This window comes from Saimiri boliviensis, chromosome 1, assembly GCF_048565385.1.
Source record: "Saimiri boliviensis isolate mSaiBol1 chromosome 1, mSaiBol1.pri, whole genome shotgun sequence".
Classification (NCBI taxonomy): domain Eukaryota; kingdom Metazoa; phylum Chordata; class Mammalia; order Primates; family Cebidae; genus Saimiri; species Saimiri boliviensis.
In genome coordinates this window covers 139,256,415-139,280,761 of record NC_133449.1, presented here as the reverse complement: position 1 = coordinate 139,280,761, position 24,347 = coordinate 139,256,415, and the positions used below count along the sequence as shown (strand labels likewise).

General features: G+C 36.0%; 1 protein-coding gene across 5 annotated transcripts in view; it reads left to right on the top strand.

Annotated features, from left to right (window-relative positions):
* The window catches only part of CNTNAP4 (contactin associated protein family member 4), a 369,359-nt gene that overhangs the window by 227,341 nt on the left and 117,671 nt on the right, over positions 1-24,347 (top strand). The window lies entirely within an intron of this gene.

Genomic DNA, 24,347 nt, shown 5'->3' with positions numbered 1-24,347 from the left:
GATGCTGCTAAACATCCTGCAATACATGAGACAGGCCTCCACAACAAAGAATTATCTGGCCCCAAATGTCAGTAGTACTGAGGTTGAGAAACTAGAGCATTGAACTACTGTGACCATGGGAATACAGAAGAGAGTTGCTACATCAGCACTAAGAATTTACAAATAACGTCAAGTATTTAGAGACCTGCTAATTAATCTCTGACTTATTAATTAAACAGTAATCAAGTAATTGGCCTTCTTGCTCCCTATATCTATTTTCAGGGTGGAGGTTCATCTTCACCTGAGGTTATTTTCTGCGTGAAGGATTAAGTCCTATTTTCTGCATGAAGTGTTCTTTATTTTCTGTTAGCTGAACAATAGCTTCAGTGAACACTCCTTTTTTCTATATGGGAAATCTGTACCACTTAAGTTACAATGCCCAAGGTACTTTTTTTTTTTTTTTTTTTTTTTCTTTTCCAAATGTGGCTCACTGGGCAGATACAGGACTAATAGATATAGGATCATGCACAGTAGGCCTTGTAAGCAGAGAAAAGTTTCATGGACATTGCTTTGAAGGCATCAGGACTGCACATTGAGTAATTTAAGACTGAGAAATAACCTAATTCTCATGATTCAGTTGAAAACCTGACAATCAGTTATAAACCTGAAGATCAGTGAAGTGACCTTTGATGTAAGACAAGGAAGGGAAGGATGAAGGCTTGAACCAGGCAGTAATTGGCATGGAGCTTTAAAAGAGGGATCAACTACGAGGTAAATTCAATATGACTTAGATGTAAGGTTGAGAGTTAAAGCCTTGGGGATGATCTCCAGCTTTCTTATTTATGATCTCCAGCTTTGTGATTTGAATAAAGCCATTAGTGTCATTCATTGAGACAGGAGATTAACACATTTTTTTTTAACAGGAAAGTAAAAAAGTGAGAATGCAAAAAGTAGTATTTTCATTTTATCACATAAGCTAGTGATACTGAAAAATTAAAATCTAGCCATGTTTTTGTAGAAAAGAAGGTGAAGTTTTGAGAAAGAAGGACAAATAAAACATTAATATTAGACCTACTAGTACCAGTTATGAGGTTACCCCTAATTTATTGATGTCTTTTTCAAAGCTTTCTTTTCATTTTGTTTTTAATATGGGTGAGCCTGCAATTTTATTTTACTGCTATTATTATTGTTGATATCAGAAATCAAGTAACAAACTAGGAAATAAGAGAACTTCCTCAATGGTATAAGGGACATTTGTGAAAATCTGATAGCTAATGTCATACTTTGAATAACCAAAGATATAAATGCTTTCCCTTTAAGTTTAGGATAAAGGCAAGAATGTCTGCTCTCACTCCAATTCAATCTATTACTGATGGTCCTGGCACATTTAATCAGTCAAGGAAAGGAATTCAAAGCATTTATTAAGTTGCTGCAATAGTAATCAACCCGATTTTAATGGCAAATCAGGTTGCTGTTAAAAGAAGTGGCAAAACCACAATTACTTTTGCACCAACCTTAGATTAGAATGGATCAAATAAAATGTCTATTTACAGGTGACATGACTTTATGGTTTTTAAAAGTGAGTTTAGCAAAGTGATGGGATTTGAGGTCAATATACAAAATTAAAGTATATTTCTATATGCTAACAATAAAAAATTATAAATGAGATTCTAAAAGTACTGTTTTTATATTGGCACCAACAACTTAAAATATTTTGGTGTAAATGTAGCAGATTATCAAGAAAAAATTAAGGAAATTCTATTTAAACATTTGCAAATTAAAAGATTTGATAAGATGTCAATTTTTCCCAAATTTATATATAGACTGAAAACAATCCCAATTAAAATCCAGCAATCTTTTTTTGGGGGTGTAGACATTGGAAAGTTTATTTTAAAATGTATGTGGAAATGCAAATAATAAAGAACGGCAACAATGTTTCAAAAAATGTAAACAAAGTTTGAGAAGCACTAACAGATTATAAGACTTACTGTAAAACTAACAGATATTCAAGGAAGTATGATATTGGCATTACAATAGACAAATACATGAATGGAATCGAATAGAGAGCCCAGAAATAGACCCATATACAGATGGTTGCTTGACTGTTGACAAAGCTGCCAAAGGAACTCAATGATGAAAGAATAGAATTTTTCAAGAAACAAGATGGAACAATTCTAATCAATTTGAAAAAGAAAAGAAGAAGGAAAAAAAGAGTATCAACTCTTATTTCAAAGCAGATACAAAGTTAACTCAAAAATAATTATAAACTTAAACCTTCTTCACAGAACTGAAAAAACCACTTCAAACTTCATATGGAACCAAAAGTGAGCCTGCATAGCCAAAGCAATCCTAAGCAAAAAGAATAAAGCTGGAGGCATTGCACTGCCTGACTTCAAACTATACTACAAGGCCACAGTAATCAAAACAGCATGGTACTGGTACCAAAACAAAGACATAGACCAATGGAACACAACAGAGGCCTCAGAAGCCACACCACACATCTACAACCATCTGATCTTTGATAAACCTGACAAAAACAAGCCATGGGGAAAGGATCCCCTGTTTAATAAATGGTGTTGGAATAACTGGTTAGCCATATGCAGAAAGCAGAAACTGGACCCTTTCCTGACAGCTGACACTAAAATTAACTCCACATGTATTAAAGATCTAAACATAAGACCTAACACCATAAAAACCCTAGAAGAAAACCTAGGCAAAACCATTCAGAACATAGGCATAGGCAAGGACTTCATGGCTAAAACACTAAAAGCAGTAGCAACAAAATAGACAAATGGATTATAATTAAACTCCAGAGCTTCTGTACAGCAAAGGAAACAATCATTAGAGTAAACTGGCAACCAACAGAATGTGAAAAAATTTTTTGCAATCTACCCATCTGACAAAGGGCTAATATCCAGAATCTACAAAGAACTGAAACAGATTTACAAGAAAAAAACGAACCCATTCAAAAGTGGCTGAAGCATATGAACTGACACTTTACAAAAGAATACATTGATAAAGCTAACAAACATATGAAAAAATGCTCATCATCACTGGTCATTAGAGAAATGCAAATCAAAACCACATTGAGATACCATCTCACACCAGTTAGAATGGCGATCATTAAAAAATCTGGAGACAACAGATGCTGGAGAGGATGTGGAGAAATAGGAACACTTTTACACTGTTGGTGGGAGTGTAAATTAGTTCAACCATTGTGGAAGACAGTGTGGCAGTTCCTCAAGGACCTAGAAATAGAAAAACCATTTGACCCAGCAATTCCATTACTGGGTATATACCCGAAGAATTATAAATTGTTCTATTATAAGGACACATGCACACGTATGTTCTTTGCAGCACTATTTACAATAGCAAAGACCTGGAACCAACCCAAATGTCCATCATCGATAGACTGGATAAAGAAAATGTGGCACATATACACCATGGAATACTATGCAGCCATAAAAAACGATGAGTTCATGTCCTTCATAGGTTCATGGATGAATCTGGAAACCATCATTCTCAGTGGACTGACACAAGAACAGAAAACCAAACACTGTATGTTATTACTCTTTGGTGGGTGTTGAACAATGAGAACATGTCAACACAGGGTGGGGAGCATCACACACTGTGGTCAGTAGGAAGGACTAGGGGAGGGAAGCAGGGGTGGGGAGGGATAATGAGGGGAGAAAAACCAGATATAGGTGATGGGGGATGAAGGCAGCAAACCACCTTGCCATGTATGTAGATATGCAATAATCCTGCATGATCTGCACATGCACCCCAGAACCTAAATTACAGTTAAAAAAATGAACTTGTAAATTGTAAAAACAAAAAACAAAAAAATCTTAAATCTAAAACCACAAACTATAACGCTGCTCTAAGAAAATACAAAGGAAAATCTTAGTGACCTTGGGTTGGGCATAGATTTCTTAGATACAACACTAAAAGTACAATTCATAAAATAAAATAATAAATTATATTTCACTAAAATGAAAGGATTCTGCTTTTAAAATGAGACTGTCAGGAAAATGAAAAGTTGCAGACTGGGAGAAAATATGTGCAAATACATGTTTTATAGAGGCTAATACCCAGAGTATAAAAATAACTCTTTCATGATGCAGTAATATTTAAAATATCAATTTACATATGGGCAAAAGATCTGCACATACAATTCACAGAAAAAAATATGGATTTAAATAAGCATGTTAAAGACCGTTAGCATCATTAGTTATTAGGGGAATGCAAACTAGTACCACAATATGATACCAATATGTAACCGTTAGCATTTAAAAAATCATAATACTACTACTAATAAAATCCCAAAATATAACATGTACTATCGAGGATTCAGAGCAACTAGAACTCTGGTACAGTGCTGCTGCAGATGCAAAATTGTACACACTGCTATGGAAAATAATTTGGTTTTTTATAATGTTAAACCCACATTTACTATATGACCGAGAAATGCCCTTCTTAGGATTTTATCCAATAAAAAAGGAAAATCTATGTGTATATAGTCAGTTTTTTGTTATTATTATTGGCTTTATTTCAAAGTCCCCTAAAAATGGAAACCACTCTAATGTTCATCAAATAGTGAAAGAATTCACATTCCATTTTATTGTGGTGTACCCACAATACACAGTGAAATACTACTAAACAATTAAAAAATGGACTGTTGATAACATGCAACAACATAAATGAATCTCAGCTGTATTACTCTAAGTGAAAGAAGCCAGACTAGCTGTGTGTGATGGCTCACACCCGTAAACCCAGCACTTTGGGAGGCCAAGGTGCGTGGATCATGAGGTTGGGAGTTTAAGACGAGCCTGGCCAAGATGGGGAAACCTCGTCTCTATTAAAAATATAAAATTAGCCGGCGTGGTAATGAGCACCTGTAATCCCAGCTACTCGAGAGGCTGAGGCAGGAGAATCGCTTGACCTGGGAGGAACAGGTAGCCGTGAGCTGAGATCGTACCACTGCACTCCAGCCTGGGAGACAGAGTGAGACTCCGTCTCAAAAACCAAAAACCAAATCAAACCGAAACAAAACAAAAAAGAAGCCAGACTAAAAAGCCTACATGCTTTGAATGAATGATTCCATTTCTAAGATATTCTGAAAAAGTCAAAACCATAGAAACAGAAAAAGAGTCTCTGCTGCAAGGGCTTGGAGGCGAGAGGAATTTTACATGGGTGTACAAGAAAATTTTTGTCAGGTGAAGGAAATGTTCTATATCTTGAATGTGGTTGTGGTTTTATGGTATCACGTAGTTGTCAGCTTCCAGAGCTACACACAAAAAAAGTCTGAATTGTACTCTTGGTACATTATCATGAATTATGAATATATTTTAATAAATAATAAATGATTTCCTATTAAACGCTTCTGACTGAAAAACAAAACAAAAAAAGTCAATAGCAGTTTGAATAGCTGTAGTTGCTTAATTTTAAGAACTGGAGGCTGAGTGCAGTGGCTCAAAACTATAATCCCAGAGCTATAGGAGGTCAAGGTGGGAGTATTGCTTGAGACCGGGAGCTCCAGGCTGCAGCGAGCTTCGATTGCACCACTGCACTCCATCCTGAGCAGCACAGTGAGACCTTGTCTCTTACCAAACAAAACTCGGTCATCAAAACAAAGAAACAAACAACCGCTGGAAGTACATTCATGAAACAGAAATGGTTTCAGTAACATGATTATTGTCCAATTCTCCAGGACATTTCTGAACATGTTTCTAACTTATACTGACTTTAGAAATTTTAGAAAAAAGAGTCAAAGGAAACAATCAGGGAACACAGTTAGCAGAAAGGTCATTAGCAGGAGGAGTCACCATATATTTTTTTATCTATTTAGGCTGCCGGGAGCAGTGGGAACATACTTGTTTCTGAGGAACCATCCAAAGTCTTTTAGACCAAGTTCCTCCACTTCAGCATGCATAAAAATTACTTGGAGAGCTTGCTATAACACAGATTTCTGCACCTTATCCCAGAGACTGTGATTCAGGTGGTATGAGTAGGATAATCTCTTTCTTTGAAAATCTTTCTTTCTCTCTCCTTCCCTCCCTCCCTCCTTTCATTCTTCTCTTCTTCCCTTCCTCCCTTCTTCCCTTCTCTTATCCTTTCCCTTCTTCTCTTCCCTTCCCTTCTTCTATTCTTCCCTTTCATAATCATATCATAGAAAATTGGGTATTCACTCCCTTGAACATTTATGCTTTGTGTTACAAATAATCTAATTATACTATTTTTGTTATTTTAAAATGTACAGTTACATGGTTATTGACTATAGTCACCATATTTTGCTATCAAATACAGGATCTTATTCTTTCTCACTATTTTTCTTTATTGATTAACCATTCCCACCTCCTCCTGGCTCCCCACTCTCCTTCCCTCTGGTAACCATCCTTCTATTCTCTGTCTCCAGGAGTTAAATCATTTTGATTTTTAAATGCCACAAATAAATTAGAACATGGGATGTTTGTCTTTCTGTGCCTGGCTTAACATAATGACCTCCTGTTCCATTCATATTGTTGCAAATGACAGAATCTCATTTTTTAATTGGCTGAGTTGTACTCCAGTACTCCATTGTCTATAAGTACCACATTTTCTTTATCCATTCATCTGCTGATGAACACTTCAGTTGCTTCCATATCTTAGCTGTTATCAACAATGCTGCAACAAACATGTGCTCATACCTCTTCAATATACTTATTTCCTTTCTTGTGGGTATATACCCAGCAGTGAGATTGCTGGATTGTATATTAGCTCTATTTTTAGTTTTCTGAGGAAAATTCAAGTTGTTCTCCGTAGTGGTTGTACTAATTTACATTCCCACCAACTGTGTAGGAGAGAGTTCCCTTTTCTCTGCTTCCTCACCAGCAATTGTTACTGCCTGTCTTTTGGCTATAAGACATTTTAACTGGATCGAGTTGACCTTTCATTGCATTTGCTTTGTAGTTCTCTGATGATCAGTGATGTGGAGCACTTTTTCATATTTCTGTTTGCCATTTGTATGTCTAATTTTGAGGACTGTCTATTCAAGTCTTTTGCCAATTTTTAAATTGGATTATTAGCTTTTCTTTCTATAGAGTTGTTTGAGCTCCTTATAAATTCTAGTTACTAACTCATTATCAGATGGGTAGTTTGCAAATATTTTCTCCCATTCTGTAGGTTGTCTATTTTCTTTGCTGTGCAGAAACTTTTTAACTTGGTGTGATCCCACTTGTTCATTTTTTCTAGCAATTTACTTTAATCCTATTTTCTTAAACGCATCTGTTCATGATGGATTAAGAAGAGAGAGTCAAAAAGCAAATTCTTCTATATAGGTAGTTTGAGACTCACAGCTCTAGGTCAGCAGTTGGTTTGAGTATGAAGCAGACCAGTGGTGCTGACATAGGACCTGCCCAAGTGTTCAAACTGTAGTTGCAGTATGTTCAGAACCAGAAACAGAATATTAGAGTAGAAGCCCAGCATTTATGCACAGGATTAAATGTACTTTCTTGAAACACAGCAAAAAGGCATCTACAGAGACCTTCTGCAACTTCAGTGGATCTTGCAACACAAAGGGAATTCCTGGACCACAATGGCATCTGGCTCTAAGTCCTTGTAATTCACTCTCTCTTATCTGCAAAATCTCCCTAATTCTTTTATGGAACAATTTCATGCTCAGATTAAAACTCTTTCGTTATGATTTCTAGATGACATAGTCATTCTGCATTTTCAAAAATGTTTAGCATATTAAAAATATATCTTTCTTATACTGGTTTCTGAGTATTTTTGAGCCCTCAAGAGCAGGGTACATTGCCCATTTATTCTTGTGTTCCTGATAACTAATATATTACCTGAAATTACATGAAAGATAATCAATGAATAATAGTTCATGAAATAATAAGAAAGATTTAGTATATGCATGTAAAAAAACCTACAGTTCATGAATTATTAGTAAGAGACATGAATATGTTTTTTATTGTATAAACAACTAAATAAGTAAATACTTTTACTGAAAGCAGTTTTGACTATATTGAATTATTGATTCTGATATAAAAAACACATAGAAGAATGTCTAGTTCCATCTAAGCCATTTCTCATCAATATGCCTGAAGTTGTAAAAGTGGGAGTACTTTCAAATGATAGTATGATTTTAGTTAATATTTTTTGCTTTTCACTCTTAATAATACAGTGCCTTTATTAAAGTGAAATGATTTCTACATCTTGAAAAATAGAGATTATTTTATGGTCTATTTTGCTTTTTTTGTTCACTTGGGAAAACATTTATTGCCAATCAGTAATTTATAGGCACGAAACTTCATAAATGTGAGGGAACAAAAATTGTTTTTAGAACTTTCAAAAGGTTTTCACTTTGGAACTGGGAGTCCTTGTAATCATCAGGACCATGGTATCCTTTTGGGGAAATTGTATACGTATGCATACCTTTAATTAATTGTTTTAAATATTAATGACTTACTTGACACAAAATCATGCGTTTTGAAAGCTATATAGAAATGCCAAAGAAGTAAAAAAAAGTCACCAAGAATCACATAAAGGAGCAATGATGATTTCATTTGTACTTTCCCGTTTTCCCTCCCCCTTGCCAATTTTGCTAGTTATACTATTATTTGCATATCGTTACTTTTAAATGCTAACCACTAGTTCTATTCTCAAATTTTTTTTATTTTGACTTATTTCTTTTTGTCAGGTAGTGGGTATTTTTCCATTTTTTTGTCTCTAGAAAGATTATTGAGGGTTGTATTTTTTATGTTGTGTGTGCTTGAGAATATTTGTTGCCATAGGATTCTGAATCAAATCTGATGTTTTATATTGCCTATTGGGAACAGCTTAATTGAGATATAATTCACAGCCTATAATTCACCCTTTTAAAAGTGTATAATTTAATCATATTTTAGTATATTTAATCATTTTAGCATACTACACAGAGTTGAGCAACCATCACCACAATCATTTTAAGAACATTTTATCACCCCAAAGTAAACCTACTCACACTTATCAGACACTGTCCATTTAACCCCTTCTCCATCCCAGCCCTAAGCAACCACTAACCTACTTCTTTTCTCTATAGATTTGTGTATTCTGAATGTTTCATTTAGATAAAAATACATAATATGTGGTCTCTTGTGACTGGCTTCTTTTACGTAGCATCATATTGTCGAGGTTCATCCATGTGGTAGAGTACATGAATACTTCATTCTTTTTTATGACCAAATAATATTCTATTCCATGGATATAACATATTTTGTTTAATGACTCATCAGTTCGTGGACACTGGGGATGGATAAAATATTTGGATATTATGATAAGGCTTCTGTGGACATCCATGTATAAGGTTTTTTGTGGACATAGACTTTATTTCTCTTCAGTATATACTTAGGAGTGAAATTTCTTGGTTATATGATAACCCTTCATTTAACCTCTTTAGGAACTGGCATAATTTTTTTGCATCATACTTTGTAACCTCCAGTCATTTGCATATATTACCCCATACTTGTCTGTGCTGAGGGATGCAGTCATCTTGTCTTCTACAGCTTTACTAAATGTCTTTTTGGTTGACTATATTTTATTATGAATATAGATTTTGTTTTCAAAAACTTTTATCAAAAGGGCTCTTACGTGCTTTATTTTCACAAGTCTTTCCAACCTGAAAGTGTCTGCCGATTGCTTTAACACTTAAAAAATAAACTAGACTGGATACATTTTCTTTACCTCGGAAATCTATGGACAGGGTTCCTTTATTTTATGGCATTGAATACTGTGAAGGAATCTGAGGCCAAACTGATTTTTTTCACTTTGTATGTGACTTTTTCTTTGTGCCTGAATACTTGAAGAAACAATTATCCTTAAAGGTCATTAATTTAACAGGAATGTATCTGAATGTTGTTCATTTGATATTACTTTTTCTGGAAATAGATGTGATGTGGTAAAAGGTGTGTACACATTTTATAAGTTGTTAAAATTGTTGCAAATGTGGTCTGAATTTCTGCTCTCAGTCTGTTCATCTGAGCAAGGCAGTATTTTTAACTCTTTGGCATTTGAATTTTTCAACCCATTTTATCAAATGTATTTCTTTTCAGGCAATTCATTTCATTGAAATTTTAGGTTTAATCAAAACACAATTCATAGTTAGAAAAGATTGCTGTAAGTTTCTTGTTCCAAAAAATTCTTGAGTCACTGAAGTAAGTTTCTTCATTTTGTCTGCATCGAATAATACAGCTGTCTGAGAAATCACAGCTGCCCAGAATGCATTAAATAATCAAAGGTGCATGTAGGCAGTAAATAACTTTGCAGAAGTGAGACTCTTCAACTGGAAAAAGATATTGACTAGTGATTTGGTTAATTTCTCTTTCATTTGACAGAGTTTTCTTCCATTTGGCAGACTGCATATAAACCATTAAAAAAGTGAGGATCAATTCCATTTCAACAGATGATAAAATAATATAACTTTGTTAGCTCCACTATGCCTGAGAATTCTCCACCATTATAACATTTTTATTTTAATTTTTATATTTTACTTTATCTTATAGGGATTCTCTTCTTTCATTTCACTTTTTAATGCCCTACTCTTCCTCTTTTTCTTCTTCTTCCTCTTCTCTTGTCTCTGTTTTTCCTCTTTCCCACTAATCAAGTGAAATATATGTACAGAAGAAGCTGATAAGAGCTATGAAGAAAATAAAGTTGAGGCAAGAGTAGCATAATTTTAAATAGGATGGTCATTTAAAGCTCACGAAAAACGTGCCATTTGAATAAAAATTTGAAGGAAATAGGAATGCGAGGCGTGTGTCTACCTTTGGAAGAATACTATAAACAGAGGAAAGGCCAGAGAAGCCACACAGAAATGGGAGTGTAACTGGTATCCTCAAGGAGCAGCCAGATGGTCCTAGTGTTGGGAGCAGAGTGGACAAGAAAGAGAGCGGTAGAAGTCAGAGAGAAACTTGCTGGTCAGATCATGAAGGATTTTGAAAGTTCATTTTTGGTCTGAATGAAATTAGAGAATGTTAGGGAATTAAGAGAAGAGGAGTGGTATGATCTAACTTAGGTTTTAGTGAGATTGAACAGGGACAGCTCAAAGCAAGGAAACCATTGAGGGGAGTGCATCATCAACCCAGCTGAGAAATCGTGGTAGGTTGAACCATGGGTGCAATGTGAAAGTTGCGGTATGGGTAGAGTTTAAAGGAGAATCAGTCAAATTTCCTGATGAATTGATTTAGTTCACAAAAGGAAATGTCAAAAGTAACACCAAGGTGTTTGATCTAATCAATTAGAGGGATAGAATTGGCATTAATTGAAATGGGGAAGATTGCTGCTGGGATCAAGGAGTTGTAGAGAAATATAAAGATCCCAGTTTAAGGACACATTAAGGTTGAGATGTCATTAAACATTCAGGAAGAGAGTGGAGTTGTCAATTTTTAACATATTTAAAGCCACAAGACCTGCAGGAGTTATTGTGGGTGGAGAAGTAACAACAGGGCTTTGGGGCAATTAAGTATGGATAAATTGATGAGGTGAAGAGGAAGAAAGAAGGCTGAGAATATATCACCTATGAGAAAAGAAGAGTGTGAGTATCCTGGACTCCAAGTGAAGAAAGTATTTCAAGGGGGAGAGAACAATCAACTTCTTTAAATGTTATTTACTTAGTACAACTGATAACTGATATTTGTGGAAGGCCTTTTCTGCATCTATTGAGATGATCATGTGGTTTTAGTCTTTGGTTCTGTTTATGTGATGGATTATGTTTACAGATTTGCATGTATCAGACCAGGCTTGCATCCCTGGGATGAAGCCTACGTGATCATGATGGATAAGCTTTTTGATGTGCTGTTGCTTTTGGTTTGCCGGTATTTTATCGAAGATTTTTGCATCGATGTTCATCATGGATATTGGCCTGAAGTTTCCTTTTTTGGTGGTGTCTCTGTTAGATTTTGGTGTGAGGATACATACTGGTCTCATAAAATGAGTTAGGGAGGATTCCCTCTTTTTGTATTGTTTGGAATAATTTCAGAAGGATTTGTACCAGCTCCTCTTTGTATGTCTGGTAGAATTAGGCTGTGAACCTGTCTGGACATGGACTTTTATTCTAAAAACTCTCAGTAAACTAGGTGTAATGAAATGTATCTCAAAATAATAAAAGCTATTTACAACAAAACCACAGCCAATATCATACTGAATGGACAAAAACTGGAAGCATTCCCTTTGAAAACCAGCACTAGACAAGAATAACCTCTCTCACCATTCCTATTCAACATAGTATTGGAAGTTGAAGCCAGAGCAATCAAGGAAGAAAAATAAAGTGTATTCAGTTAAGAAAACAGGAAGTCAAATTGTCTCTATTTTGCAGACAACTTGATTGTATATTTAGAAGATCCCATTGTCTCAGCCTAAAATCTCCTTAAGCTGATAAGCAACTTCAGCAAAGTCTCAGAATACAAAATCAGTCTGCAAAAATCACAAGCGTTTCTATACACCAATACAGACACACATAGAGCCAAATCATGAGTGAACTCCCATTCACAATTGCTACAAAGAGAATAAAATACCTAGGAATACAAGTAACAAAGGATGTGAATAACCTCTTCAAGGAGAACTAAAAACCACTGCTCAATGAAATAAGAGAGGACACACATAGATGCAAAAATGTTCCATGCTTCTGGTTAGGAAGAATCAATATTGTGAAAATGGACGATACTGGCCAAAGCAATTTACAGATTCAACACTATCTCCATCAAGTTACCTTTGACCTTCTTCACAGAACTGGAAAAAGCCACCTTAAACTTCATATGGAACCAACAGAGAGCCTGCATAAGCAAGACAATCCTAAGCAAAAAGCTGAAGCATCATGCTACCTGACTTCAAACTATACTACAAGGCTATAGTAATCAAAACAGCATGGTACTGGTATCAAAACGGAGATATAGACCAAAGGAACAGAACAGAGGCCTTGGAAGTAACACCACACATCTCTAACCATCTGATCTTTGATAATCCTAACAAAAACAAGCAATAGGGAAAGGATTTCCTGTTTAATAAATGGTGTTGGGAAAACTGAACAAAGAAAATGTGACATATATACACTATGGAATACTATGCAGCCATAAACAATGATGAGTTCGTGTCCTTTGTAGGGACATGGATGAATTTGGAAACTATCATTCTTAGCAAACTGACAGAATAACAGAAAACCAAACACTGTATGTTCTCACTCATAGGTGAGTGTTGAACAATAAGAATACATGGGAACAGGGAGGGGAACATCACATTCTGGGGTCTGTTGGAGGGTGGGGGTCTAGGGGAGGGACAGCAGGGTGTGGGGAGGTTGGGGAGGGATAACACTGGGAGAAATGCCTGATGTAGGTGATGGGGGGATGAAGACAGCAAACCACCGTGGCATGTGTGTACCTATGCAACATTCCTGCAAGATCTGCACATGTACCCCAGAACTTAAAGTACAAAAAAAAAAAAAACAAACAAACAAACAAAAAAACACCTGAGAACTGATAATTGGCTTTAGCAATGTGGATGTTATAGCAACCTTGGCAATCGTTTGTTTTGTTAAGTTAAAAGCCTCAGATAGATTGAAGAAATAGTGGGAGGAGAAAAATATGGGAAAATATTATGCTAAATGGAGGAGAAAGTAGGATCACCAGAGTGGGGTTTCTGAGATGAGAGAATTAATAGCATGTCTGTGTTAGTAAGAGAGATCCAGTAGATAAATCTTTGGATTGTAGACAGTTAATTCATTCTAACAGGAGGGAGTGCAGAACACAGGTGATGTAATAGGAAGGTGAACAGCTGTGGTGGTGGGTGCTTAGAGAAGTTCACTCTGTCTTCTGCTCTTTTCTTAGAGATTCCTAGAAAAGTTAAAGAATGAGAAATGAGACACATGTTTGGGAAGAAGAAGTGTGAAATAATCCACTAAGAGCATGGGACAGTGAGGGCATTAAGGAAATATAATGTGATTGCAGAGGAGCATTTAGTATGTCTATTTGGCATCATGTTATGGCTCATGTGTACTTGCCTATAGTGTTCTTTAAAACCCGATGTTTATACACAATCAACATAAGGATTTGTAATTAAGTCCTGTATGCAGGAATCAGGTAAAAAGTATATTATGAATAATTTGCTAGTTTTTGTTTTCAATTATCTTAGTCTAATAAAATACTTCAATCAACATTTGAAGGTATTCTGTATACATGGGAAGATATTCAACATGCCAAATTGCAAATGTGCTGTAGTATACCAATATATAGATGTGCCTGCTTAAAAACAGTAATGTCCATACTCTAAAGGCTGTAAGTGTGCAAATGCAGGAAGATATTATATTAAGAACTCTTCTACTTATACTTAGTTAATTGAAGAGTTAAAGTAATTTTTAAAAGATGATAATCTGAATATTAAGTGACTTTTGACTTTAACCACGTAAATAAAGGAATCACATTTTTGTTACTCTACGACCAATAAAAGGCTCAAAATTCTGATTGGGCACTTAGTTATTTTTGTTTTACTGAGTCAGAATGACTCTATCTCATGTTGTTTGAATAGGTGAATTTGTTCCTCTTCTCAGATGCATAATTGGACTCAAATATTATTGCATGATCATGTGTGTTCATGGAAGATATCAATCTTGGGTAGACCAGATTTACCTTGAATTTATGATAGGTTCTCCTCTGTATATGAAATGGTTGCCATTTGTTAACTCAGAATAGGTTACTTCAAATAGAATAAGAGTGTGACACTCGGAAGGCTGTCTCCTCTGACGCCCAACTCCACATCTCTTTGTTGTCACTCTGACCTTCAGAGGAATGACTGAGGGCTAATGCAGTGGCAAACGTAGATAAGTGTTACTCATCTCATTTACTATATTATATAGTCTCTTACATCTAGACTAAAAATAATTGGATGTAGCTCCAAAATTCTGTTCTTCCAATTTCTTCTAAAATAAAATTATATGTGTGTGTCTTTGAATAATTAAATATACAGGTCTATTTCTTTGCTATTAATATCAAAATAGGTTTGCACAAAACTAGTATAAGACTTATGATAAGAAGTACCTTCTTCAGTGACAGTTTGTGAAACCTTTTGATTATAAAAACAATTTCTGCTCTGCCTTCTTAAGAGGCATTTTCACTTTCTATTTGGCACATCTGTCTTATTGTGTGTGCATGTGTGGGAGTGGTTAGGGAGTGTTTATGGAAACATTTATGAACAGCTTTGTTCTCTTTTATATTGCTCTGCAAACCACTAAGCTATAATTATCTCCAGCCAGATTTCATTTTCTTCATTTTTTTTATTTTGCTTATATTGATTCCTATTGAGGTTCCTAAATAGTTGAAAATAATAATAGATCTGCTAAAAAGAGGAACCAGTGAATTATGAAACCAATATATAGGTTATTGTGTTCTGATAATGTAACATATAAGTTAATGTTAGAATTTTATTTCTATTAAAGTTATGTTTTTCAGCTTATTTTAAAATAATTCTTAAGTGTTTTGAAGTTACATTGACTACTAAAATATTCTTCAGATCAGCATTTCAACATTTAAAATATTTTTACTTTTCAGAAATGGTTTATTGGAATTTTATATGCATATAAAATTTCCTAGAGGGTTAGGACATCTACCCTAAAATAATCTAAAGATATTTTAGACTTGATATCAAAAACATAGTCCATAAAAGGCTAAATTGATAAATGAGACTTTACCAAAATTAAATTTTACTCTGTGAAAGGTTCCATTAAGAGGAAGAAAAGGCAGGCTACAGAGTAGCAAAAAATAATTGCAAACCACGTATCTGAAAAAGGACTATATCTAGAATATATGAAGAATCCTTGAAAGTTGACAGGTTAAAAAAATAATTAAAATATGGCTGTTATGAACTAAATTGTTTTCCCAAAATTTATATTGAAGCCCTAACCCCAGTGTGACTGTATCTGAAGACAGGGCCTTTAAGGAGATAACTAAGGTAAATGAGGTCATAAGGGTGATGCCCTAATTCAATAGGACTAGTGTCCTTATAAGAGGTGAAAGAGACACCAGAGGTCTCTCTCTCTGTGCTTGCTCAGAGGAAAGACCATGTTAGGTCACAGGATGAAGGCAATCATTTACAAGCCAGGAAGAGAGGTCTCACAAAAAGCCAATCCTGGAAGCAACTTGATCTTGGACTTCTAGCCTCCATCATTATGAGAAATAAATGTCTGTGTTTTAAGCCACCTGACCTCTGGGATGTTGTTATGGCAGCCCGGGCAGACTCACACAATGGGTGAAAGACAGAGAGGGAGGTTCCACCACAGAAGGTATACAGATGGCAAGAAAGCACATGAAACAATACTCAGCATCATCAACCGCTAGGCAAATGCATATTACGCCCACAATGAGACACCACTTTACACCTTTCAGAAGCACTAAGATTGAAAAAAAAAAATAGTACCAACAGAAAATACTGGCCAATATATGGAGAAACTGGATCACTCATACGTTGCTGGTGGGAATGTCAATGACACCGCCATGCTAGGAAACCATTTAGCAACCTACCTACCTTCCTTCCTTCCTTCCTTCCTTCCTTCCTTCCCTCCTTTCCTCCTTCTCTCCTTCCCTCCTTCCCTCCTTCCCTCATTCCTTCCTTCCTTTCTGCCTCCCTCCCTCCTTCCTTCCTTCTTCCTTCCGTTTCTTTCTTTCTCTTTTTCTTTCTTGCTTGCTTGCTTACTTTTTCTTTTCTTTCTTTTCTTTCTTTCTTTCTTTCTTTCTTTCTTTCTTTCTTTCTTTCTTTCTTTCTTTCTTTTTCTTTCTTTCCTTCCTTCCTTCCTTCTTTCCTTCTTTCTTCCTTTCTTTCTGTTCTGGGCTACATGTGCAGAATGTGCAAATTTGTCACATAGGTATACATGTGCCATGGTGGTTTGCTGTACCTATCAACCCATTATCTGGGCTTTAAACCCCACATACATTAGGTATTTGTCCTAATGCTTATATTGATTCCTATTGAGAATCAATGCTTATATTGATTCCTTGCCACCCACCCCCTGACAGGACCCTCTCTGTGTCCATGGGTTCTCATTGTTCAACTCCCACTTACAAGTGAGAACATGAGGTATTTGGTTTTTCTGTTCCTATGTTAGTTTGCTGCGACTGATGGTTTCCAGCTTTATCGATGTCCTGCAAAGGACATGAATGCATTCTTTTTCATGGCTGCATAGTATTCCATGGTGTAAATATGCCACATTTTTTTTTTTTACTCAGTCTATCATTGATGGGCATTTGGGTAGGTTCCAAGTCTTTGCTATTGTAAATAGTGCTGCAGTAAACATATGTGCGCATGTGTCTTCATAATAAGTGATTTATAATTCTTCGGGTATATACTCAGTAATGGGATTGCTGGGTCAAATGGTATTTCTGGTTCTAAATCCTTGAGGAATCACCATACTGTCTTCCACAATGGTTTGCAACTCTCACACAATCCAGTGATTATACTCCTGGGCTTTTTTTCCCAGGAAATTGGAAACTTATGTTCACATAAAAATTTGCACCTGGATGTTAATGGAAGCTTTATTGGTAATAGCTGAAAGCTTGACAAAATGTAGGTGTCCTTCTGCAGATGGATGTTTAAATAAATTATAGTATATTTATACCATGGAATACTACTCAGCAGTAGAAAATGAACTAGTGATACAGAAAATTGTAGGTAAGTCTTCAAAGAGTAATTCTGGGCTGGACGTGGTGGCTCACACCTATAATCACAGCACTTTGGGAGGACAATGTGGCCAGATTACCTGAGGTCAGGAGTTCGAGACCAGCCTGGCCAGCATGGTGAAACCCCATCTGTACTAAAAAATAGAAGTATTAGCCCAGCATAGTGGTGTGCACCTTTAATCCCAGGTACTCAGGAGGCTGAGGCAGGAGAATTGCTTGAAGCTGGGAGGTTGCAGTGGCCAAGATTGTACCATTGCATTCTAATCTGGCTGACAGAGCAAGAATCTGTCAAAAATAAAAATGAATCATTTGGATTTTTTTTTTAAAGCAAGCCAATCTCAAGGCTGCATACTTTATGCTTTCATTTGTAAAACATTCTTGAAATGACAAAACTGTAGAAACGAAGAACTGATTTGTTGTTGTCAAAAGGTTAAAGAAGGGGTGAGGAGGGAGGAGAGAGGGTTTAGCCGTATAAGGGAAGCATGAAGTATACCGTAGTGATAGAAAGGTTCTGCATCTTAGCATCAATGTCACTGTCCTGGTTTTGATATCCTACTATTGTTTTGTAAGGTATTATCATAGGGGGAAACTAGATAAAGGGCACTTGGAATCTTTCTGTATTATTTCTTATACCTGCATAAGAATCTACAAACACTTGAAAATAAAACTTTTAATTAAATCCATATTTCTGACTTATTTCTTTATGATTATTAAGTATTCAGAATGACCCATTTGAATAGTGAATGATTCCTTGCTTTGGCATTTTGATATTTCATTTTATTTTGCTTTTAAGAAAGAAAGGTAGTGTTAGCATGTTATATACATTTTGATTTTAAAAGTAAAATGTATTACCTTGAAAAACAATGTATTACCTTGAAAAACAATGTATTTTTAAAATACTGTTCTTTTTAACAGCTTTATTGATATCAAATTTATATATTATGCAATTTAGTAATACAAGGTGTGCTAGTCAGTGGCTTTTAGTATATTTACAGCATTGTGTAACAATGACCACAACCAATTTTAGAACAGGGTCATTACCCTGAAAAGAAACCTTACTCCTCTGAGCCACTGCTCTCCCACAATTGCCCCATCTCCCTAGCCCTGGGAAATCACAAATCTGCTTTGTCTCCATAAGTCTGTTCTTTTCAAAAAGGAGTTCTATAAATAAAGTTTAGCAAAACAATTATTTTTAAAAGTACTTATAGTCTTACCATACTACTAAGTTAATTTTCCTAAATTGACTTTAACATGACATATGGAATTCAATACTTAGTACATCTTGCTCTTTTATGTAAATGACTATATGGATTCATTCCTTTATAGAATTTACTTTATTATGGTAAGATGAAAAGTAGGATTTCTAGAAAATTATTCTTTTTTTTTGTTAAATTGTACTTTAGATTCTGGAGTCCATGTGCAGATCATGCAGGATCGTTGCATAGGTACATTCATGGCAAGGTGGTTTGCTGCTGCCATCCCCCCATCACCTACACCTGACATTTTCCCCCACGTCATCCCTCCTGCACCCTCCCTTCTACTATCCCTCTCGTAGCCCCCTCCAACAGACCCCAGTGTGTAGTGCTCCTCTCTTTGTGTCCAAGTGTTCTCACTGTTCAACACCTACCTATGAGTGAGAACATGCAGTGTTTGATTTTCTGTTCTTGTGTCAGTTGGCTGAGAATGATGGTTTCCAGATTCATCCATGTCCCTACAAAGGACACAAATTCATCACTTTTTAGGGCTGCATAGTATTCCATGGTATATATGTGCTACATTTTCTTTGTCCAGTCTATCATTGATGGGCATTTGGGTTGGTTCCAGGTCTTTGCTGTTGTAAACAGTACCATGATGAACGTATGTGTGCATGTGTCTTCATAGAAAGATTTATAGTACCTTGGGTATATATCCAGTAATGGGATTCCTGGGCCAAATGGTATTTCTATTTCTAGATCCTTGAGGCATTGCCACACTGTCTTCCACAATGGTTGAACTAATTTACACTGCCACCAACAGTGTAAAAGTGATCCTATTTCTCCACATCCTCTCCAGCATCTGTTGTCTCCAGATTTTTTAATGATCGCCATTCTAACTGGTGTGAGATGGTATCTCAATGTGATTTTGATTTGCATTTCTCTAATGACCAGTGATGATGAGCATTTTTTCATATGTTTGTTGGCTTCATATATGTCTTCTTTTGAAAAGTGTCTGTTCATATCCTTCACCCACTTTTCACTTTTAGATGGGTTTGTTTTTTTTCTTGTAAATGTTTCAGTTCTTTGTAGATTCTGGATATTAGCTCTTTGTCAGATGAATAGATGGCAACATTTTTTCCCATTCTATTGGTTGCCAGTTCACTCTAATAATTGTTTCCTTTGCTGTACAGAAGCTCCAGAGTTTTTTTAAAATTGTACTTTAGATTCTGGAGTACATGTGCAGAGTTGTCTATTTTGGCTTTTGTTGCCATTGATTTTGGTGTTTTAGTCATGAAGTCCTTGCCTATGCCTATGTCTTGAATGGTTTTGCCTAGGTTTTCTTCTAGGGTTTTTATGGTGTTAGGTCTTATGTTTAAGTTGTTAATCCATCTGGAGTTAATTTTAGTGTAGGGTGTCAGGAAGGGGTCCAGTTTCTGTTTTCTGCACACTGCTAGCCAGTTTTCCCAACAGCATTTGTTAAACAGGGGATCCTTTCCCCATTGCTTGTTTTTGTGAGGTTTGTCAAAGATCAGATGGTTGTAGATGTGTGGTGTTGCTCCAGAGGCCTCTGTTCTGTTCCATTGGTCTGTGTCTCTATTTTGATACCAGCAGCATGCTGTTTTGATTACTGTTGTCTTGTAGTATAGTTTGAAGTCAGGCAATGTGATGCTGCCAGCTTTGTTCTTTTTGCTTAGGATTGTCTTGGCTATGAGGGCTCTTTTTTGGTTCCATATAAAGTTTAAAGTGTTTTTTTTTTCCATTCTGTGAAGAAGGTCATTGGTAGTTTGATGGGGATAACATTAAATATATAAGTTACTTTGGGCAGTATGGCCATTTTCACCATATTGATTCTTCCTAACCATGAGCATGGAATGTTTTTCCATCTGTTTGTGTCCTCTCTTATTTCTTCGAGCAGTGGTTTGTAGTTCTCCTTGAAGAGGTCCTTTACCTTCTTTGTTACGTGTATTCCTAGGTATTTTATTATTCTTGTAGCAATTGTGAATGAGAGTTCACTCTTGATTTGGTTCTCTGTTTGTCTGTCATTTGTGTATAGGAATGTTTTTTATTTCTGCACATTGATTTTGTATCCTGAGACTTTGCTGAAGTTGCTTATAAGCTTAAGGAGAGTTTGGGCTGAGACAATGGGCTCTTCCAAATATACAATCATGTCATCTGCAAATAGAGACAAAATGACTTCCTTCTTTCCTAGTTGAATACCCTTTATTTATTTTTCTTGCCTGATTACTCTGGCTAAAACTTCCAATACTATATTGAATAGGAGTGGAGAGAGAGAGCATCTTTGTCTAGTGCCAGATTTCAAAGGGAATGCTTCCAGTTTTTGTCCATTCAGTATGATATTGGCAGTGGGTTTGTTATAAATAGCTTCCATTATTTTGTGATAGGTTCCACTGATACCTAGTTTATTGAGAGTTTTTAGTATAAAGGGCTGCTGAATTTTGCCGAAGGCCTTCTCTGCATCTATTGAGATAATCATGTGGTTTTGTCTTTGGTTCTGTTTATGTGGTGGATTACGTTTATGGACTTGTGTATGTCAAACCAACCTTGCATCCCTGGGATGAAGCTTACTTGATCATGATGGATAAGCTTTTTGATTTGCTGTTGCAATCAGTTTGCCAGTATTTTATTGAAGATTTTTGCATCTGTGTTCATCATGGAGATTGGCCTGAAGTTTTCTTTTTTTGTTGTGTCTCTGCCGAGTTTTGGTATCAGGAATATGTTGGTCTCATAAAATGAGTTGGGGAGGATTCCCTCTTTTTGTATTGTTTGGAATAGTTTCAGAATGATTGGTACCAGCTACTCGTTATTCTTTTTTTCTTTTTTCTTTGGAGGCAGAATCTCATTCTCTCATGCAGGGTGGAGTGCAGTGGTATAATCTTGGCTCACTGCAACCTCAGCCTCCCAGGCTCAAATGATTCTCCTGCCTCAGCCTCCTAAGTAGTTGGGGTTACAGGTGTCTGCCACAACACCTGGCTAATTTTTACATTTTTAGTAGAGATAGGGTTTCACCATGTTGGCCAGAGTGGTCTTGAACTCCTGACCTCAAGTGATCTGCCTACCTTGGCCTCCCAAAGTGCTGAGATTACAGACATGAGCCAGCATGCCTGGCCTAAAAAATTATTCTTAAATCTCTAGTACCCTGTATTGAATTGATAATGATACAGCTTAGTTTTTTATGATTTTTAATGATTATTTATTTAACAATTTTTATAGATACATAATACTTATGCATATTTATGGGGTGTGTGTTACAGTATTTTTTTGCATGCATAGAATGTGTAATGATCAAGCCAGGGGATTTAGGATATCTATCACCTTGAACATTTATAATTTCTGTGAGTCGAATATATTTCGAATCCTTTCTCCTAGCTATTTTGAAATACACGCTGTGATGTTAACTGTAATCACCCCAGTCTGCTATTGAACGTTAAGCTTATTCCTTCTATCTAACTGGAATTTTTTATTCATTGTCCAGTCCCTCTTCCTCTTTTCCTTCTACGTTATTTCCTGCCTCTGGTGACTATCATTTTCCTCCCTCCCTCCATGAGATTAGAGAATTTTAAATCACCTAATCCACAGACTGCTGTCTTCCAAAAGCCTGCCGCTCCTGCTGCTGCCTGCCTGCTGAGCCCTGTTTCCTCCCTCTCTTTGACCCTGCTTTCTCTGAGGTGGCCCAGAACCTAATGGCTGTCTCTTAGCATATTGTGTAAAGGGCTGGGGTACCACATGCTATTAACGTAATTTGATCATGGAAATATTAGTCTTTGCTTTCTTTGTAATTATTTCGAATTAGCAGCAATTTCTTAACCCAGTAAAATTTCCTTACCTCATTTTCTCCCTTTTGTGAATGTGTGAAATAAGGTCTCCTAACTAAATGAAATAGATGTTATTATGTGTATGAGAGTGCTGAAGATGCCTAAAGTAATAAATTGGTTCCATTGCTATAAAAGCATTCATGTACCGATAGCAGCAATTCAAAGAATTGTTTGTCTGGTTCAACCAGTTCCCTGAAGCCATTTATACAATGCTCTATTGAGTTAGTGATGATATAATGTGAAAAAAAAGAAATATCATATCATAATATTTAAACCTTTAAGGAATTTTGAATATCCCTCTTTCTAATCAAACAAAATAAGATTTAATAATGTTCCATAATGTGAAGTTTATTTTTATTTTAATATACAACATTTCAACAGAAAGGCATATAATTCCTTCTGAAAACAGGTTTGCTAAGCACTTCTAAGAACACAAATGTGTTGCTATCCTTAACTTGATACTTTACATTTTCTTGCGGTTTTTTTTTTTTTTTTTTCCCTAGAAATCCAAATGTCTAGTATTGGACAGCTGTAAAAGGGACAAAAGGAATAGGCTTGATGTGACCCTGATAATATATGGTTTCATTTGACCCTGGGAGGAACAACTTCAAAGTAGATTCACAGTTAAATAAATTCAATTCTCAAATTGTCCACACACAAGCCGAGAATTGACTTCTGAATCAGGTCCACAAGAAAAACAAACAAAAATAGACATAAGCGTTACTTGATCTAAAATTTATACAAAGTAAATTAAAACTTAAGAAACACATCAAGTTTGTGATTTTTAACTATGTAGCTGCATATCTGTTCTCTGCTAACATACTGTTTTGAAATTCCTGTTTTCCAACTTCAGAAAAGCAATACATCTTTCTTCCAGGAAAGCAATTTAGGTAGAATTTTATCGAGTGTTGGGAATGTGTGCAGTGGCAGTTGCTTAAAACTAAAGATGTAGGGCCAGGCGCGGTGGCTCACACCTATAATCCCTGCACTTTGGGAGGCCAAGGCGGGCGGATCACGAGGTCAAGAGATGGAGACCATCCTGGCCAACATGGTGAAACCCCGTCTCTACTAAAAATACAAAAATTAGCTGGGCATGGTGGCGCGTGCCTGTAGTCCCCAGCTATTTGGGAGGCTGAGTTAGGAGAATTACTCGAACCTGGGAGGCGGAGGTTGCAGTGAGCTGAGATCGCACCACTGTACTCCAGCCTGTTCCTGGTGACAGAGCAAGACTGTCCCTCCGCCCCCCAAAAAAGTAAGATGTACAGTATTTGATGTACACAGAACTTGCGAGTGGCAGCAGACAATGCGGAGTTTGTTTCTCTGATAATACTTCTCATCAACCACACGTCTCCCGTCAGATTTCGCTGCTGTCAGCTCATGCTGTTGCATTTTTATTTTGTTTTCCATATTTTTTGCCATATGCAGTTCACAGTATTTTTTCAAAAGGAAAGTTGTAGATAACAAAAAAAGAGTGAGAAAGTGAAGAAAAATTGTATTTGGGCAGCAATGATAATTGACTTTATAGTCTACATTTTTTTTTCAGATCTTTTAATTTATATCCCAACCTTTTGAACACTTTCTGCCTATTTGGAGCCTCTGTAAACATTTTGAGAACACTGCTCATTTGCCATTTATCCACTTCATTCTTTTTTTAAAATTAT